Genomic DNA, 21025 nt, shown 5'->3' with positions numbered 1-21025 from the left:
TATTTCTATTCCTGAGCGCCATACTAATACAATTGTTTGTTTGTACTCCACCTGCCTTCGTCTTTTGTTTATTTTCGTAAACCTTCCCGTTCGTCCAACCCATGCTAGCATGGAAAACGGACGCTAAATGATGATGATGATATGGCTGTGTGGTAAGTAGCTTGCTTACCAACCACATGGTACTGGGTTCAGTCCCACTGCGTGGCACCTTGGGCAAGTGTTTTCTACTATAGCCTTGGGCCGACCAAAGCCATAAGAGTGGATTTGGTAGATGGAAACTGGAAAAACCCAGCGTATATGTGTATATATATATATATATATATATATATATATATATATATGTGTGTGTGTGTGTGTGTATGCTGGTGTATCTGTATTTTTCCCCACAACATCACCTGACAATTGATGCTGGTGTGTTTACGTCCCAGTAACTTAGTGGTTTGTCAAAAGAAACCGATGGAGTAAGTACCAGGCTTACAAAGAATAAGCTCTGGGGCTGGTTTGCTCGACTAAATGTGGTGCTCCAGCATGGTCGCAGTCAGATGACTGAAACAAGTAAAAGAATAAAAGAATATGTATGTATATGTTTGTTTCTTTGTTGAGTTATAATAAAACTGATGTTACATTAAACTGAAGGGTCACTCAATACTTTTTGTGGAGGTGGTATGTAAAAAGCATCCTTTGAACGCTGAGCATCATGAAGGTAATGACAAGTGACCGAGACCCTTGGTGATATACTGTGCTTGAGAAGACCTGTCCAGCTAAGTGAAACCCTAGTTGTGCCCGATGCCGATGTTAACATAAAAGGCACCCATGCCGGTGGCATGTAAAAAGCACCTACTGCACTTGGAGTTAAAGTTAATTTTTTGGCTCAAAAAGCAAAGGGCAAGGCCATGTAGGGGGACATGGAGTTATGTACAGGGAGGGTGTTCATGCAAAGAGTTCAGGCCATTTCTGGTCAAGAGATACTTTGAACCGTGTGGCCGTTGGCATCTTCACCATCTTGTTCAGCAGCTTATTCCACAGATCCGCAACCCAGACGGAGAAAGCCCCTCTCCTTCGATTGAGATGAAATCGTCGCAAATAGAGCTTTTTGGAGTGACCCCGCAGCCGATGCTCTGAGTTGGCATTAGGAAGGGCATCCAGCTGTAAAAACCATGCCAAATCAGATTGGGACCAAGTTCAGCTTCCCGGCTTACCAGTTTTCAGTCAAACTGTCCAACCCATGTCAATATTGAAAATGGACATTAAATGATGATGATACACCACAAAAGCCTTGTGAAAAAGGAAATGAGAAATCTCATGACCGATGTATACACTTTATTGTGGCTGTGTAATAATGTAATGAATAAAGTCAAGGACAATTGTTAATTCTATTTGTATGCTGCCTATCTGTGGTTTAACACTCCTGTGTAGCTGTGCCCAACGGTTTTTACACCAAGAATTGGTTTCATACAAAACCATCTTTCCATGAACTGCAGATTCATGTGCATGACAAAACAACAAGTGCAAAATACTTTCTTTTACTTGTTTCAGTCTTTTACTTGTTTCAGTGGCCATGCTGGAGCACCGCCTTTAGTCGAACAAATCGACCCCAGGACTTATTTTTTGTAAGCCTAGTACTTATTCTATCAGACTCTTTTGCTGAACTGCTAAGTTACGGGGAGGTAAACACACCACCATCGGTTGTCAAGCTATGTTGGGGAGACAAGCACACACACACATTATATATACTCACACACACACACATATATATATATACACATATATACACATATACACAATGGGCTTCTTTCAGTTTCCGTCTACCAAATCTACTCACAAGACTTTGGTTGGCCCGAGGCTATAGTAGAAGACACTTGCCCAAGGTGCCACACAGTGGGACTGAACCTGGAACCATGTGGTTTGTAAGCAAGCTACTTACCACGCAGCCACTCCTACGCCTATATAATTTAATTCATATATGCCCATAAAAGAAAATGAAGTCTTAAAATTTCAATGTATATAAATTAAACATTATGGTATAAGCATTCACAATCTGGAAGAGAAGGACATTATGCAACTGTTAGGTACAGGTGTCGACTCCCTACTGAACATTTCGTATGCTCGGCTAGGTGCTTCCTGGTGAGTTCATGTCTAAACAAGTAGAAACCAGCAATATATATGGGTTAAATATTGCAGATCATCATAATTTAACATCCGGTTTCCATGATGATATGATTATGTGCATAATACGTAGGCACAGGAGTGACTGTGTGAAAAGAAGCTTACTTCCTAACCACATGGTTCCGGGTTTAGTCCCATTGCATGGCACTTTGAGCAAGTGTCTACTAGAGTCTCACACAACAGGCTTCTTACAGTTTCTCTCTGCCAAATCCACTCTCGAGGCTTTGGTCGGCCCGAAACTCTAGTAGACACTTATATATATATATAAGTTCATCAAAAATTTAGATTCAAATGAATATGGTACTTAATTTAGATGCACCAGAATTCTGTATGGTGTTATCCATAAAAAACCGTGGGGTGATTATAATCAAAATAAGCAACAAGAATGATTCCGGTAATTTGGTACGATCGTTTCGTTCTACATCATTTTATTAAATGTTGTAAGTATTACAACAGTTTTAAAATGCTGAGCACTCATCAGCCAATTATAGAGGTTTTCCATTAATACAAAAATTTTCATATCAAGTGGCAAAATTTTTGTATTAATGGAAAACCTCTATAATTGGCTGATGAGTGCTCAGCATTTTAAAACTGTTGTAATACCTACAACATTTAATAAAATGATGTAGTACGAAATGATCGTACCAAATTACCCAGTCATTCTTGTTGCTTATTTTGATTATATATATATATATATTATATATATATATATTATATATATATATATATATATATATAATTATAATTAGGGTTCAGCTAACTGCTTCACCACATTCCGAAATTAGAAATGGGAGTTAAAAATTCCCTTTCTGCTACTATAACAATCTCCATGATGGTAAACATACTTTTTTACGAAGGCAAAGAGAAAAACAATGAATCAACACGACCAGGATTAATTATATACGCGTTTCAAGATTAAAGTAATTTAAATTTTACTTACTTATCTTTTCAGTATAATATTTCCAATTTTTATAAAATTTGAAAGTGCTATGGCTGAATATGCACACAATCAAGTGTCATCATGTAACAGATATCCAACCAACACTTCCAAAATTTACAGAGTCGAATGTGAATACACTATTCAAACTCTATACCCACATGTATGCTACGAGTAATATCACAGAAAACTGCAGCATTCTATTAATTTAATATATACATATACACACACACACACATATATATATATATATATAATATATATATATAGGGTTATCCCATAAATATTGTAGCTTTTACATAGTAATTTTACTTTGTACTTATTCTTAGTGCAAGTTTTGAAGAGTGCAGTTCGATTTTAACAGTTATTTTTGCAAAGCTATAATGGAAGTGACAAAGGTGCATATTCAGCATATTTTGCTTTATGAGTTCAATAATGGAAAGTGCAAGAAATATTAATGCAGTATATGGAAGCCAGCATCAATGGTTGTTCTTGAAATTCTGAGCCAGAAACTACAGCCTAGAAGATAAGCCTCATCCTGGAAGATCTGCAGAGCTCGATGAAGATGTCCTACAAACCTTGGTGGAACAAAATCCCATTGTAACTGTTGAGGAAGTAGCAGAGAAGCTTGGATTTGGTCATTCAACCATTCATTGACACCTCTGTGCCTTCAGAAAAGTCAGCAAATTGGGTAAATGGGTTCCTCACGAAAGTTTCCGAGTCTAATCATGTGCAGAGAGTGAATGTGTGTTCTTCTTTGCTCACATGTCTCACAAATGAACCTTTTTTGGGATATTGATAGTGACTTTTGATGAGAAATGGGTTCTTTATAAAAATGTCAAGTGCCAAAGACAAGTGGGAAGGGAAAGGAGAAACACCGGCACCCCAGGGTAAAGAAGGTCTTCACTCATGTAAGGCGTTGTTATCTGTTTGATGGGATATGAAAGGGTTAGTCCAGCTATAATGCCAAGAGGTTTCTTAAAAGTTCTTCAGACTTTTGATGATGTTTTCAACAAGCCATTTCTGGACAAAGTCAGGAAACATTTTATAATTTGAAACAGAGGTCATCCGATGAAGGACAAAGAAGAAACAGTAAGAAGTAGTAAAAAAAAAAAAAAAGCCTGGCCTTGATACTGTCAGTTCATCAGTTAAAGTATAAGACTGGAATGTTATATTTGAACAGATGGTGCCAAACACATTTTTAAAGACTGGCTAATTTGATGGAATGAAAGATAACCTTCAGTGGAATGCTGTTTGTTTGGGTTTGGTTTTTAGAGGCTGGATTGTTTCAATGTACAGTAGTATCTATTTAGTGGTTTTAACCACTTAACTCGTGTGATTGGGCCATCCCTTTATTACTCCTCCTGTCTCCCAAGCCACTTCAGTGGAAACTGGAGGGGCTGGGAGGAATTACATTCAAGAAGGCTGAGGGTGTCTTGGCATCACTCACCAAATCCTTTGTGAGCCGCTCTCCGGCTATCTATCTGCGGCTTTATATAGCTATGGTAAGACCTCACCTGGAATTTGCATCACCGGTCTGGAACCCCTATCTTGCCCAGGATATCAATCGTCTGGAAGCTGTTCAGCGACGTGCAACCAAAAGAATACCCTCCATCAGGCATTTGCCATATCCTGAACGCCTTACTTCCCTGGGCATGGACACGTTGAAACTCCGACATCTGGCAGCTGACTTGGTAGACACCCATAAAATTATCAACCATCGTACAAACAATAACTCTGAGCACCTTTTCAAACTCCACCCATCTAACACCCGTGGACATATTTACAAAGTAAGAAAACAGCACAGCTCCCATGACTTCAGGAAACATTTTTTCACGCTGAGAGTTGCTGAAGCATGGAACAAACTGCCAGCATCGGTTGTTAGTTGTCGGAGCACTGCATCCTTCAAAACTTCCATGCTTCCTGAGCACTGTATACAATAATCTCATTATTATTATTATTATTATAAATTAGAACACAGAAGAACTGTGTAAGTATAGGTGGAGAATGTCAAGGCGGCGAGCTGGCAGAAATGTTAGCACGCCGGGTGAAATGCGTAGCCGTATTTCGTCTTGTCAATATGTTCCGAGTTCAAATTCCATCGAGGTCGACTTTGCCTTTCATCCTTTTGGGGTTAATTAATTAAGTACCAGTTACGCACTGGGTTCGATGTAATTGACTTAATCCCTTTGTCTGTCCTTGTTTGTCCCCTCAGTGTTTAGCCCCTTGTGGGTAGTAAAGAAATATATATGTGGAGAACGTCATTGTAATGATGTTGGATACCATGGAAGATGTGCTGTTCTAGTGGAATATGAGGCAGCGATAGGGGCAAAGATTAGCCTGGAGCAATCAATTGTTTTCAAACTAAATACCTAGAGAGGTAAGTCCATGCTAAGCAACAACGTTATGAACCTCGGGGTTGCTTTTGGTCAGAACATCTAGGTGGCAAAAACTGGGATAAGATTATGAACAGGGTGGCCAACCTTACGAAATGCACTGAGAGGAAGCTATCACTGAAAGGTTGAGCAAACATAGCTAACACATACATTATACTTTACTGCCAGACTATGGTGTCTTGTCTGGACCAAATTGGAACACCTGCTCTTCTGCTTGTGATGGGAGAAATGCATGCAGCTGGTCAGGTAGTTCAGCATTCAGTTTTTCTTGACCCCTCCCTTCTTTGATTCACTTCTTATCTATCATCATCATCATCATCATCATTATTGGTTGGTGTTAGGAAGGGCATCCAGCTGTAAAAATCCTGCCAAAAATGACCTCGGCTGTGCTTGTGCCTCGTAAAAAGCACTAAGTCCACTCTGCTGAGTGGTTGGTGTTAGGAAGGGCGTCCAGCTGTAAAAATCCTGCCAAAACAGTCACAGAAGTCTGGTGCAGGGTTATGCCAAGCCGGCTCCTGTCAAACCATGCCACTCATGCCAGCATAGAAGGCGGATGTGTGATGATGATGTTGATGATGATTGAAAGTAGCAAGCTCGCAGAATAGTTCGGACACTGGACAAAATGTTTAGTGGTATTTCGTTCATCTTTATGTTCTGAGCTCGACTTTGACTTTCATCCTTTTGGGGTTGATAAATTAAGTACCAGTTTTGTACCGGTGTCGATGTGCTCAACTAGTTACCTTTCCCACAAATTTCAGGCCTTGTGCCTTTAGTAGAAAGAATCCTTATCATTATTGTTGTTGTTACTAATATTTATGCATGTGTGTGTGTGTATATATACATACACACACATATATATATATATGTGTGTGTATGTGTGTATATATTCTTTTTTTATTCTTTTATTTGTTTCAATCATTTGACTGTGGCCATGCTGGAGCACCGCCTTTAATCGAACAAATCGATTCCAGGAATTATTTTTTGTAAGCCTAGTACTTATTCTATCAGTCTCTTTTGCCGAACCACTAAGTTACGGAGACGTAAACACACCAACATCAGTTGTCAAGTGATGGTTGAGGGGAGGCCCCAGACACACAAACATACACACACACACATATATGTATATATACGACAGGCTTCTTTCAGTTTCCATCTACCAAATCCACTAACAAGGCTTTGGTCGGCCTGAGCTATAGTAGAAGACACTTGCCCAAGGTGCCACACAGTGGGACTGAACCTGGAACCATGTGGTTGGTAAGTGAGCTATCTACCACACAACCACTCCTGCACCTATATATACATATATATATATATATATATATATATATATATATATATTCACAATTTAGGTTAGTTGAAATATGTTTGTCACATATTTCAACTGTTAAAGAGAAATACACTGCAGTTACCATGGAGAAAAAAAATCTCTCTTATGGTAAAAAGGTGTGAAAACACCCAATTCATTCAGTGTCGTCCTCTCTCAGGAATCTGAGACATCGATGTTTTGAGTTTATTGACTCTTGTCAATGAGATGTATCTAAGAGAGGCAACTCTGAATCAACTGATAAAGCATATAGCATTATATAGAATTCAGTCAACACATTGATTTGTGCTAGTAGATTGCCCAATCGAGAAAAATATTACTCCGATATATACATATATATATTTATAGTATTTGTGTGCAGGCACAATGGCCCAGTGGTTAGGGCAGCAGACTCACGATCATAGGATCACGGTTTCGATTCCCAGACCGAGTGTTTATTGAGCGAAAACACCTGAAGCTCCATGAGGCTCCGGCAGGGGGTGGTGGCGATCCTTGCTGTACTCTTTCACCACAACTTTCTCTTAATCTTCCTTCTGTTGGCCTGCTCGCTTAGCCAGTGGGGTGGCATCATTTGAAGTCTAAAACAATGCGAAGGACACAGAACGCTTGTGTCACATAGCCAACTGGAAATAATGTTTCCCGGAGCTAAATAACAGTAGTATTCTTCCCTTTCCTGGGAATGCCACATTAAGTTGGCAACAAACCATCACTTTATCGTGCTGCTACTGTATAAATCTCTCTGAAAGATTTAGAAATGCACTATTTCTAATTAAATACAGGGTTATTCAAAAAGAATGAACAGATTTCATTACGCAATATTTTAATAAGGAAACTCAATAGTAAACTCCAGCTAAGTCACAAGTATTTACTCACAATCAACTTTTATTTCCTGTCCTACAAGTGTTCAATGGGGTCACCACTTGCAGCACAGATAATTCATCCCAGACAGCATATCACATATCACAATCCACTGTGTTGATCGCTATTGTTATTTGATGTTTAAGGTCATTGAGGTTAGTGAGTAGCGGTGGAACATAAACGAGATCTTTTATATATCCCCACAAGCAAAAATCACATGTGGTGAGGTCTGGGGATCTTTCAGGCCAAGCACAAAGAGCGTCTGAGAGGAATTCTCTTATCGCTTTGAATTTGCCTGTACTGAAGGTACCCACATTGTATACTTATAATACAGGAAATAAAAGTTGATTGTGAGTAAATACTTATGACTTAACTGGAGTTTTTATTTGCTTTTCCTTATTAAAAGATTGTGTAATGAAATCAGTTCATTCTTTTTGAATAACCATGTACATTTAATACAAAAAATGTACATATGTATGGATATAAAAAAGTCTGACTATCATTTCTATCATTATTCCAGACCTTCAAGTCCCCAGAAATAGCTGTTGGACTCATAAAACTCATGCCCTTTAATTCCTGACATCATTTATATTCTGTGTAAGTCGGAACTTTTTTATATCCGTACATCTGTACATTATTTGTATTAAATGTATTTAATGACACGTAAAAAGCACCAACCAATCGTGGTCATTTGCCAGCCTCCTCTGGCCCCTGTGCCGGTGGCACGTAAAAAGCACCCACTACACTCACGGAGTGGTTGGCGTTAGGAAGGGCATCCAGCTGTAGAAACACTGCCAGATCAGACTGGAGCTTGATGCAGCCTCCTGGCTTCCCAGAACCCGGTTGAACCGTCCAACCCATGCTAGCATGGAAAATGGACGTTAAATGATGGTGATGTATATCTACTTGCTTAACTTGTTTGTTCTTACATTTACTCCTAGATCTATCTATTTATGTGGTAAGTAGCTTGCTAACCAACAACATGGTTCCGGGTTCAGTCCCTCTGCGTGGCATCTTGGGCAAGTGTCTTCTGCTATAGCCCCGGGCCGACCAATGCCTTGTGAGTGGACTTGGTAGACGGAAACTGAAAGAAGCCTGTCGTATATATGTATATATATATATATGTATGTGTGTGTTTGTGTGTCTGTGTTTGTCCCCCTAGCATTGCTTGACAACCGATGCTGATGTGTTTACGTCCCCGTCACTTAACGGTTCGGCAAAAAAGAGACCGATAGAATAAGTACTGGGCTTACAAAGAATAAATCCCGGGTTGATTTGCTCGACTAAAGGCGGTGCTCCAGCATGGCCGCAGTCAAATGACTGAAACAAGTAAAAGAGAGTAAAGAGAGTATATATATATATATATATATATATATATATATATATATGAAAATATATATATGTGAATTTTTTGCGTAATGAGATAAAAAAACCCAAGGCTGTATAGATATTAGAGCATTTATAGATAGAAGGTCTTACAGCTGTATCTAGAATATTAATTAATAATAATATCCCTTCATCGGAGATGGTGTGAGCAGAAAAGTGGTCTGTCTATAGCACTTATTCAGCATTACCTGACACTTTTGGGTCTCATCGACACCATTATCTCATATAACCTAAATATAAATATATATATATATATATATACACACACATGTATATATCAAGCCAAGTGAGATTGTAGTCATGGCTGATGCCAGTGCTGGATAACTGGCATGTAAAAAGCACCCATTGCACTCTTGAAGTGCTTGGTGTTAGGAAGGGCATCCAGCTATAGAAACCTTAGCAAATCAGACTGGAACCTGGTGCAGCTCCCTGGCTTACCAGTTTTCAGTTAAACCATCCAAACCATGCCAGCAGGGAAAACAGATGTTTAATGAAGATGATGATGAAGGTCACACACAAATATACATACATAGATGTATTTTATACGCACACACACACACACATTTTAATCAAGTTTTCCTACATTCCTATGACAATTTTACAGTTTCAAAGGTGAATAGATTTAGAAAGGTGTGTGTAATTTTATTTAATTTACACACATGTTGGACAGGTGGTGTGAAAGTTAAATAAATGTCATTAAAAGTGAGAAGGCAGCAATAGCAGTTTGTTTTGATAGTTGCATGAGGTGAATAATAATGATAATAATAATAATACTCTTTTACTTGTTTCAGTCATTTGACTGTGGCCATGCTGGAGCACCGCCTTTAGTTGAACAAATCGACCCCAGGACTTATTCTTTGTAAGCCCAGTACTTATTCTATCAGTCTCTTTTGCTGAACCGCTAAGTTACGGGGACGTAAACACACCAGCATCAGTTGTCAAGCGATGTTGGGGAGACAAACACAGACACACAAACATACACACACACACATATATATATATACATATATACGATGGGCTTCTTTCAGTTTCCATCTACCAAATCCACTCACAAGGCTTTGGTCGGCCCGAGGCTATAGTAGAAGACACTTGCCAAAGGTGCCACACAGTGGGACTGAACCTGGAACCATGTGGTTGGTAAGCAAGCTACTTACCACACAGCAACTTCTACGCCTATAATAATAATAATCCTTTCTGCTCAAGGTACAAGGCCTGAAATTTTGGGGGAGGGGCTAGTCGATTACATCAACCCCAGTGCATAACTGGTACTTATTTTATAGACCCCGAAAAAGATGAAAGATAAAGTCAACCTTGGAGGAATTTGACTTCAGAGCATGAAGAGAGATGTAATGGTAATTTCTAATGCTGGCACACACCCATGAATTCATTTTGTGAAAGTAATATAATCCAGTCATCCCCAACCTTTCTTGTGCTACAGACTGGTTTTATGTAAGACAATTCTTTCACAGACCAGGGGATCATGCAAATAATTGTTCTTCGATAAGGGACTGAAACATGGACACTCACTAAAGCCTTGAAGCAGCAGTTGGACGGTTGTTGTACGAGGATGCTTAGAATGGCACTCAATGTCTCCTGGAAGAGTCATACAACAAACGCCGACTTGTACCAGGGACTACCAAAAGTAACATCAAAGATACAGCATAGAAGGGTGAGGCTAGCTGGACACTGCATCAGACACACCGATGAAATTGCTAACAAGCTTAGTGCTCTGGCAACCAATGGAAGGAAGAAGACGACCTATATCGACAACTTGCTGGAGGATACTGGTATGGAAGGGGTACAGGAGATGAGGACCATTATGGAAGATCAAGATGAATGGGGAAAATGTGTGGAAACAGTCTTGGGGCATCCTGTGGGACAAGATAGATGAGATAAACACATCGTAAAATATATAATTTAATTATTACATATATATATATTTCTTTACTACCCACAAGGGGCTAAACAAGAACAGACAAAGGGATTAAGTCGATTACATCGACCCCAGTGCGAAACTGGTACTTTATTTATCGACCCCGAAAGGATGAAACGCAAAGTCGACCTCGGTGGAATTTGAACTCAGAACGTAACGACAGACGAAATACCACTAAGCATTTCGCCCAGCGCGCTAACGTTTCTGCCAGCTCGCCGCAGACATAATGCAAAGACATCCTGCAGACTGCAATAGTCAATAAAATAGAAATGAAATTTGTAAATTTATTCTTTCTGTGTGGCCTGATACCAAATGATCTATGGTGGGGTACTAGTCCATGGCCTAGCGGTTGGGGACCCTTGCTATAGTTGATCAGATCAAGCTTGTACTTCGCTGTTTCATTCAGAGTACAGAAAGAAATGCTTTTTTTCAGAATCATAATTTCCATTGAGAATTTAAAAAAAACAAAAACAAAAAAAAAACAAACAAATAACAACAACAATCTACCTTTGTTATTTTATGATTCCCATAAAATAAGGGACATTGAGGGGCAGCTGTTTTGAAAACTCAACCATTTGTTTTATTGATCTGAAAGAGCTTAAAAAGTCGTGACCTGGATGAGAGAGATTGCAACGTAAATAGATATAACCAATAATAATTTTGGTGCCTCCTACTTCCTCTCCGTAATCATGGTGATGATAATTAGGACAGAGGTAAGGGTTGAAATTCCTGTACTCGACTGGGATTTTATTTGTGGAAATCAAAATAAATGAACAGTATTAAGAAGACTTGCTTATGCCTTGAAGGTAGTACAAATAGAGAGTGAGCATAAATGAATTCCAAATACCAATCATCATCATCATTTAACGTCCGTTCTCCATGCTAGCATGGGTTGGACGGTTTGACCGGGGATCTGGGAAGCCAGAAGGCTGCACCAGGCTCCAGTCTTATCTGGCAGTGTTTCTACAGTTGGATGCCCTTCCTAATGCCAACCACTCTGTGAGTGTAGTGGGTGCTTTTTACGTGCCACCTGCACAGGTGCCAGGCGAGGCTGGCAACGGCCACAGTCGGATTGGTGCATTTTACGTGCCACCGGCAATGAAGCCAGTCGAGGTGGCACTGGCATCGGCCACGATTCGGATGGTGCTAATGGCTTCAAATTTTAGCACAAGGCCTGAAATTTTGGGGGAGAAGGTAATTACATCAACCCCAGTGTTCAACTGGTACTTACTTTATCAACTCCCAAAAGGATGACTGGCAAAGTCGACCTCGGTGGAATTTGAACTCAGGAAGTAAAGTCAGATGAAATGCAGCTAAACATTTTGTCTGATGTGCTAACGATTCTGCCAGCTCATTGCCTTTTTACTAATAATAATAACACTCAGTGAGCGCAAACCTCTGCCAAGGCAACAACAACATCCTCTCAATGATTAGCTGGAGATGATTTTTAAAATGAGAATATCTGAAATAAAACTTGACGGCTCTCACAAACGAGAATACTAAAAACGAACCTCTCAAAAATTAAGTAAAAAAACTGAAAAAATAATCCAGAATCCCTGCCTGGTACTGGGTTGATCCCATAATCAAATCGGTTTGTTCCAGTCACAAGGTCAAACATCCCTGAAAGTTTCATCCAAATCAATACAGCGATTCTTGAGATATCTTGTCCATGGACAAACAAACAAACAAACAAACACAACTAAAAACAATACCTCCGCTTTCGCTAAGGTGGAGGTAATACTAAGTTTCTTTTATTTGCCACCAGGGCAACGATACAACAAACAGACTTAAAGTGTGAGTATTTACATAAGATGGAATTATTGATTAATGAAAAAAATATACATAGCGCAGGAGTGGCTGTGTGGTAAGTAGCTTGCTAATCAACCACATGATTCCGGGTTCAGTCCCACTGCGTGGCATCTTGGGCAAGTGTCTTCTACTATAGCCTCAGGCCGACCAAAGCCTTGAGAGTGGATTTGGTAGACGGAAACTGAAAGAAGCCTGTCGTATATATGCATATATATCTATATATGTGTATGTGTGTGTTTGTCTCCCCAACATAGCTTGACAACCGATGGTGGTGTGTTTACGTACCCGTCATTTAGCGGTTCGGCAAAAGAGACCGATAGAATAAGTAATGGGCTTACAAAGAATAAGTCCCGGGGTCGATTTGCTCGACTAAAGGCGGTGCTCCAGCATGGCCGCAGTCAAATGACTGAAACAAGTAACAGAGATAGCATACAATATTAAACCCATGCTAGCGCGGAAAACGGACGTTAAACGATGATGATGATGATGAGGATAATGGATACAAGAGGTCTTCTAAGGCATTGAAGGAACCCCAAAGATCCCATGTCATCCTGCTCATCAGGAGCACCAAGGCACCTGGTTTCTCTCTCTTTTGTAATTTTCTGCCTACAGGTGCATCCTTACAGCAGGTTCATTCACATGTGCCATTTTCGTTACATTCACCTACGTTTTTGCAAATTAAGTGGGGCTGGGTGGTGGTGGGGGCATATGCCTACGTATACACATATATATACACATATGTATAGATATACATATGTATTGATGCAAATATACATATGTATAGATACACACACACATACGAATACACATATGTATAGATATACTTGCATATGTATACAAATATACATGTGTGTAGATATACATACATGCACAGATATACATATGTATAGATATATACACTTGCATAGATATACATACATACACAAATATACACATGTATAGATATACATACATACACAAATATACACATGTATAAATATACATACATACACACACATATATATAAATATACACATATACATACACACACATATATACCTACAAATACAAATGTGTCTGTGTGTGTATATATGTGAATGCATACACACACAAACACATATATATATGTGGAGGTGCAATGGCCCAGTGGTTAGTGGCAGCGGGCCCACAGTCATAGGATCTCGGTTTCGATTCCCAGACCAGGTATTGTGTTTATTGAACGAAAACACCTGAAGCTCCTCGAGGCTTCGGCAGGGGGTGGTGGCAAACCGTGCTGTACTCTTTCTTCCTGTTTCTGTTGTACCTGTATTTCAAAGGGGCCAGCCTTGTCACATTCTGTGTCATGCTGAATCTCCCTGAGAACTACATTAAGGGTACCCATGTCTGCGGAGTGCTCAGCCACTTGCATGTTAATTTCATGAGCAGGCTGTTCCGTTGATCGGATCAACTGGAACCCTCGTCATCACAACTGACAGAGTACCACGGAATATATATATATATATATATATACACACACACACACATATTCATTATATTCATTGCACATATGCAAAGAAAGGTGAGGTGAGGATGTGATACACTATACTGGTACATCAAAGCGATTGTAAAAACGTGAAGACAAGTAAATCATGCACAATAGATCATCATCATTGTTTAACGTCTGCTTTCCATGCTAGCATGGGTTGGACGATTTGACTGAGGACTGGCAAACCAGATGGTTACACTATGCTCCAATCTGATCTGGTAGAGTTTCTATGCCAACCACTCCAAGAGTGTAGTGGGTGCTTTTACGTGCCACTGACATGAGGGCCAGTCAGGCGGTACTGGCAATGGCCACACTCAAATGGTGTTTTTTATGTGCCACTTGCACAGGAGCTAGTCCAGCAGCATTGGCAATGACCTCGTTCAAATGTTTTTTCACATGCCACCGGCACGGAAGCCAGTAAGGCGATACTGGTAACGATCACACTCGAATGGTGCTTTTTACGTGCCACCGGCATGGAAGCCAGTCAGCTGTTCTGGCAATGATCATGCTCGGATGGTACTCTTAGCGCTCCACTAGCACAGATACCAGTCATTGAATTTGATCTTGATTTCACTTGCCTCAACAGGTCTTCGCAAGCAGAGTTTAGTATCCAATGAAGGAAAGGTACGCATAAGTGAGCTGGTTACACCCCTGACATAAGCCATGAGGTTATGGTCTCACTTGGCTTGGCGGGGCATAGGTCACGAGGTTATGGTCTCATTTGGCTTGCTGAGTCATATAAATACATAGAAATATGCAAGTAGCCCATCCCTACATGGGTGAGTAACCATTATCTGGACACACCTTAACCCAGACTCTCTTCTGCAGCCATGCTTAGCAGTAAAGCATACAAAGAATCGTTTGAGGACCAGATGTGGTTAAGAAAGTGCCAAACATTTTAGAACAATTGATTGAATTGCTATCAGTATTTGATTTCTATCTTTTGTTTGTTTCAGCCAGTGGACTATGGCCATGCTGGGGTACTGCCTTGAAGAATTTTTTGTTGAATGAATTGACCCCAGGACTTGGTATTTATTCTATTGGTGTCTTTTGCTGAACTGGTTAGTAACTGGGATGTAAACATACCAACACTGGTTGTCAAGTGGTGGTGGAGGACAAACACAGACACACACATGCTTATATACACGATGGGCCTCTTACAGCTTCCATCTACCAAATCCACTCACTTTGGTTGGCCCAATGCTACGGTAGAAGATACTTGTCCAAGGTGCCATGCAATGGGACTGAACCGAAAACATGTGGTTGGAAAGCAAGTTTCTTACCACACAGCCACACCTGCACCTATATTAATTTTATTAACCCCAGGGAAGATGAAAGGTTGTAAGTAACCCAAGCAGTATTTGAACTCACAATGTAAATATAGTATTTGAACTCACAACCTCTTCTCCAAAATTCAATTCTATCAACCGGAGACACAAGGCTTGACATTATGCCAGGAGGGGCTAGTCAACCACCAGAACTCAACTGAAACATGCTATAAATCTGCAAAGGAAGGAAGTGTAGTCGACCTCAGTGGAATTTGAACACTGAATGTAAAGATGGAAGAAATGCTGCTAAGCATTGTGTCTGGTGAGTTAATTCTGACTGCTCATCACCTTCCTTCATCATCATCATCATTTAGCATCTGTTGATGCTAAATGGTTTGACGGAAATTGGTAAGTCAAATGGTTTGACGGAAATTGGTAAGTCAAATGGTTTGACGGAAATTGGTAAGTCAAATGGTTTGACGGAAATAGGTAAGTCAAATAGTTTGACGGAAATTGGTAAGTCAAATGGTTTGACGGGAATTGGTAAGTCAAATGGTTTGACGGAAATTGGTAAGTCAAATGGTTTGACGGAAATTGGTAAGTCAAATGGTTTGACGGAAATTGGTAAGTCAAATGGTTTGATGGAAATTGGTAAGTCAAATGGTTTGACGGAAATTGGTAAGTCAAATGGTTTGACGGAAACTGGTAAGTCAAAGAGCTGTACCAAGTTCCAGTGTAATATTGGCATGGTACCTGCAGCTGGATGCCCTTCCTAGTGTCAACCACTCCATGAGTGTAGCGGGTGCCTTTTACGTGCCACCGCCACGGGTGCCCTTTACGCATCACTGCCATGGGTGCCCTTAACATGTCACCGTCACAGATGCCCTTTACACGTCGCCATCATGGGTGCCCTTTAAGCGTCACTGCCACAAGTACCATTTAATCGTCGCCATCACGGGTGCCCTTTACGCATTGCTGTCATGGGTAGATTTTACGCATTGCTGTCATGGGTGGCCTTTATGCATCGCCATTATGGGTGCCCTTTACGTGTCGTCATCATGGGTGCCCTTTACGTGTCGTCATCATGGGTGCCCTTTACGTCACTGTCACGGGTGCCCTTTACATGTCACTGTCACGGGTGCCCTTTACACGTCACCATCATGGGTGCCCTTTACATGTCACCACCATGGGTACCCTTTGTGTGTTGCCGTCACATGTACCCTTTATGCGTCGTTGTCAGGGTGCCTTTTATGTGTCACCATCACAGCTGCCTGTTATGTGTTGCCATGACAGGTGTCTTTTACACGTCACTAGCACAGTCCACGAATATTTTGTTTTCAAATTTTGGCACAAGGCCAGAAAGTTTGGGGGTGGGGATAAGTCAATTACATCGACCCTAGTATCCAACTGGTACACTCTGAAAGGATGAAAGGCAAAGTCAACCTCAGAACATGAAGATGACCAAAATGTTGCTAAGCACTTTACCTAGCCTACTAACCTGTCTGTCACCTCACCACTTAAATAAGGCAATTTTGCATTTCCAGGGCCTTACGAAAATATAGTGTTCATTTACCTTGTCAAAAACATGAAGGTAATTTTGTGAGCAAGTGTTATCTAAATACTTAATACAAATAATAAATGGATGTCAAGTCTTAAAATAGTTGTACCAACCTATCATTAACCTTTTAATAATGGGTTTGCACAAATAATTGTCCACATCCATCATTAACCACAACCAGTACAAAGGGTGAAATGAGATGGATAAAGCTATAATTCAGAAGAAAATTAATTGTATTTCGTTTATTTTTGCCATTAATAACTCTAGTAATTACTTCTATAAACATAAAGCAAACTTGGCTAATTAACAGCCATGTTAATCAGGAATGAAAACTGATGCTTTAAGGAAACTTATATTTTGTATGCAACTTGTTGGAAATAATAATCCAAACACCTCAAAGAAATTCTCCTTACTTTATTTACATTTGATAGATATTTGTCCTCATCTTGAGCCCTGAGCTGGTAGGGTACTAAGAGGACCATCTGAGTGTGATCATTGCCAGAGTGGCTAACTGGCTTCCGTGCCGGTGGCACGTAAAAGGCACCATTCGAGCGTGATCGTTACCAGCATTGCCTTACTGGCACCTGTGCCGGTGGCATGTGTAAAAAGATTCGAGCGAGGTCGTTGCCAGTACTGCCTGACTGGCCCCCCGTGCTGGTGGCATGTAAAAGCACCCACTAAACTCTTGGAGTGGTTGGCGTTAGGAAGGGCATCCAGCTGTAGAAACTCTGCCAGATCGAGATTGGAGCCTGGTGCAGCCATCTGGTTTGCCAGTCCTCAGTCAAATCATCCAACCCATGCTAGCATGGAAAGCGGACGTTAAACAATGATGATGATAATGATGACAATATTTCAGCTGATATACCCTCCAGCCTTCATCAGGTGTCTTGGGGACATTTTGAACCTGGGTTCTCATTCCTAAAGTATTATTCGATGTTATTAATAGTAGCGACAGGCGAAATACTGCTAAGCATTTTGTCCAGCGTGCAAACGATTCTGCCAGCTCGCCGACTTTTTAATCATAATCGCTTCAATTAAGATTACAAAGCCTGGGACTAGTCAGTTACATCGACCCCAGTGCATAACTGGTACTTAATTTCTTGACCCCAAAAGGATGAAAAGTGAAGTCGAATTTGAACTCTGAAAGTATTTTGCCTAGTGTTCTAATGATTCTGCCAGCTTGTTGCCTTAATAATAATAATAATGATAATCCTTTCTACTAGAGGAACAAGGCTTGAAATTTGAAGGGAGGGGACTAGTCAATTACATAGACCCCAGTGTTTCACTGGTACTTATTTCATTGACTCCTGGAAGGATGAAAGGCAAAGTTGACCTCGGCAGAATTTTGCACTCAGGATGTAAAGTCAGATGAAATGCTGCTAAGCATTTTGCCTCGCATGCTAACAATTCTGCCAGCTTGCTGCCTTAATAATAATTATAATAAACGGATATTACATCAGTGGAAAATTTTCGAACATACAAAAATTAAAAAAAAAAATTTTTTTTTAAATAATCAAGCTATTGACGCAGCATGGCTGAAGTCCAATGATTGAAACAAGCAAAAGATAAAATAATATTGCAAGATAAACCAAGGAGGATCTTAACTGTGAAAAGACTTCCTTTTGTACCCCCGACCCCATAAAATCTTTAAAAAAATATTAGACATGGTGGAAAATTGACTTCCAACAATGTCTTATAATGATAATGATGAGAAAGTCATAAAAATTTAAAATTTCTATTTGCCTAACTTTAATTCTGTATTACGTATATTTATGTCCCAATTTGCCTAACGTTAAGGCCTAAATTGCCTAACTTTATAAAATTTGCCTTTCCAGATGGGCAAGACTTCTGTCTGTCCCCTGCAAAAACCATCCTTTAAAAAAAATTTTTTCGACACAAATCCCCCTTTTCGGCTATGGGGAATATGAATCTGCAAAAAAATTGGCAAAAATTGACATTTCTAAATTAACCCCCCCACCACCATTTCCTTCATTTAAAACTTTTTACACCATTTTTTTTTTCAAAATATGCGGAAAAATATGGACATCATGATTTGGACAAAAATTTCAAAACATTCCTGTACTTACGGTTATGGTTTTAGGGTTAGGGTTTTAGCGTTAGGGTGTTAGGGTTGGTGTTGGGGGAAAAAAAAGGCAAAATCGAAAATGTTGGGGGGAAATTTCATAATGCCGATTTTTTGCAATTTTCCGGTACCTCCGTATCTGAAAACGGGGATTTTTGGCAAAATACAAAAACAAAAATAAATAAATTTGGGAGAAAATGGTGGGGTGGGGTGGGGTGGAGAGGTGAAAGTCTTTCCCAGAAATGAAGTTTTTTTAATAGAGATTCTTAATTTTCTCATAATTATTATTATAGGACACGGCAGGAAATCAATTTTCCACCATGTGTAATATTTAAAAGAAAATTTTATGGTGGGGCACAAAAGGAAGTCTTTCCAAAAAACATTAGAAAAACCAGGATTTTTGTTATTGTATAGGTGTGTATATAAACACACACACACAAAGGCGTGGCTGTTTGGTTAGAAACTTTGCTAATCACGTGGTCTGGGTTCAGTCCTGTTGTGTGGCACCTTGGGCAAGTGTCTTCTACTATAGCTTTGGGCCAACCAAAGCCTTGTGAGTGGATTTGGTTGACGGAAACTGAAAGAAACCCATCGTGTATATGTGTGTCCCTCACCACCGCTTGACAATCGGTGTTCGTGTGTTTACATCCCTGTAACTTAGCAGTCGGTTCGGCGAAAGAGACCGATAGAGTAAGTACCAGGCTCAAAGAAAAAAAAAAAAGTACAGGGATCGAAATAAAAATGTTCCAGACGGTGCCCTAAAATGGCCCCAGTCTAACAAGATAAAATATTGTTACTAATTTTGGTCGATGCAGACATTAAAAGTTATAAAAGAAGACGAGAAAAAACAAACAAAAGAACCAACAGTGGTCGCTTACCTGGATTATTGTTACAGTACAGGTGTGCATAACACACACGCGCACACACACACACACATATATATATAAAGTGATCCATTTGGTCGACGCAGACATTAAAAGTTGTAAAAGTTTAAAAAATATTTTTAAAAAACACACAACTATGAACGGTTACTTACCAGGATTTTTATAACAGTACAGGTGTACATATAAACACACATACGCATATATGTTGTTATATACGTACAGTTATATAATATATATACGATACATATTTATATATATGATGTATATATCTGTGATACAATATATATTGTATATTATTTATCCTTTGGTTGGTTAATTAAACTCCAGATATACAGGTCTCCGTATCTAAAATATTCTTAAGTTTCATATCCACAACGATTAGAATAATATTAAGTTCGATATTTCTTTTATATACAGTATGTATATATTACATATATATATATATTTATATATATACACACATGTGTGTATATATATATATAAATATATATCTCGCTCTTGCAACGGCGGTTTATCACCGTCGTGAAAGAAAGAAAAGACGCTCAACTTTTGTCTTTACCTGAAGTCGATGTTGCACCTGAGACACCCCCTTCCTTCGTCCCATTCTCCCCCATTTGCTTGCGATCCACTTCCGTCTAGGTGGCTTATGGCTTGCTTTCTCTCTATCTCTCTCTCTCCCTGTCTTTCTTCCCTTCTCGCTTGCTCTTCCCCACTCTCTCTCTGTCTCTCTTCCCTTCTCGCTTGCTCTTCCCCCCACTCTCTCTCTGTTTCTCTCTTCCCTTCTCGCTTGCTCTTTCCCCACTCTCTCTCTGTCTCTCTTCCCTTCTCGCTTGCTCTTCCCCCCACTCTCTCTCTGTTTCTCTCTTCCCTTCTCGCTTGCTCTTTCCCCCTCTCTCTCTGTTTCTCTCTTGCTCTTTCC

At 39.9% G+C, this 21025-nt stretch overlaps 1 protein-coding gene across 2 annotated transcripts in view; it reads right to left on the bottom strand.

Moving 5' to 3' along the window:
* The window catches only part of LOC115223388, an 81924-nt gene extending 61160 nt beyond the window's left edge, over positions 1-20764 (bottom strand). The window contains exon 1 of one of the 2 annotated variants that reach the window (XM_029793900.2): positions 20666-20764. The gene's annotated coding sequence lies outside the window, so the exon portion shown is untranslated. Of the gene's footprint in view, positions 1-20258 lie in introns of both variants that reach the window. The other variant, XM_029793899.2, reaches the window with a different exon arrangement.
* Positions 20765-21025: the final 261 nt, after the last annotated feature.

The sequence above is a fragment of the Octopus sinensis genome, linkage group LG23, assembly GCF_006345805.1.
Source record: "Octopus sinensis linkage group LG23, ASM634580v1, whole genome shotgun sequence".
Taxonomy (NCBI): Eukaryota; Metazoa; Mollusca; class Cephalopoda; order Octopoda; family Octopodidae; genus Octopus; species Octopus sinensis.
This window is presented reverse-complemented; position numbering and strand designations above follow the sequence as displayed.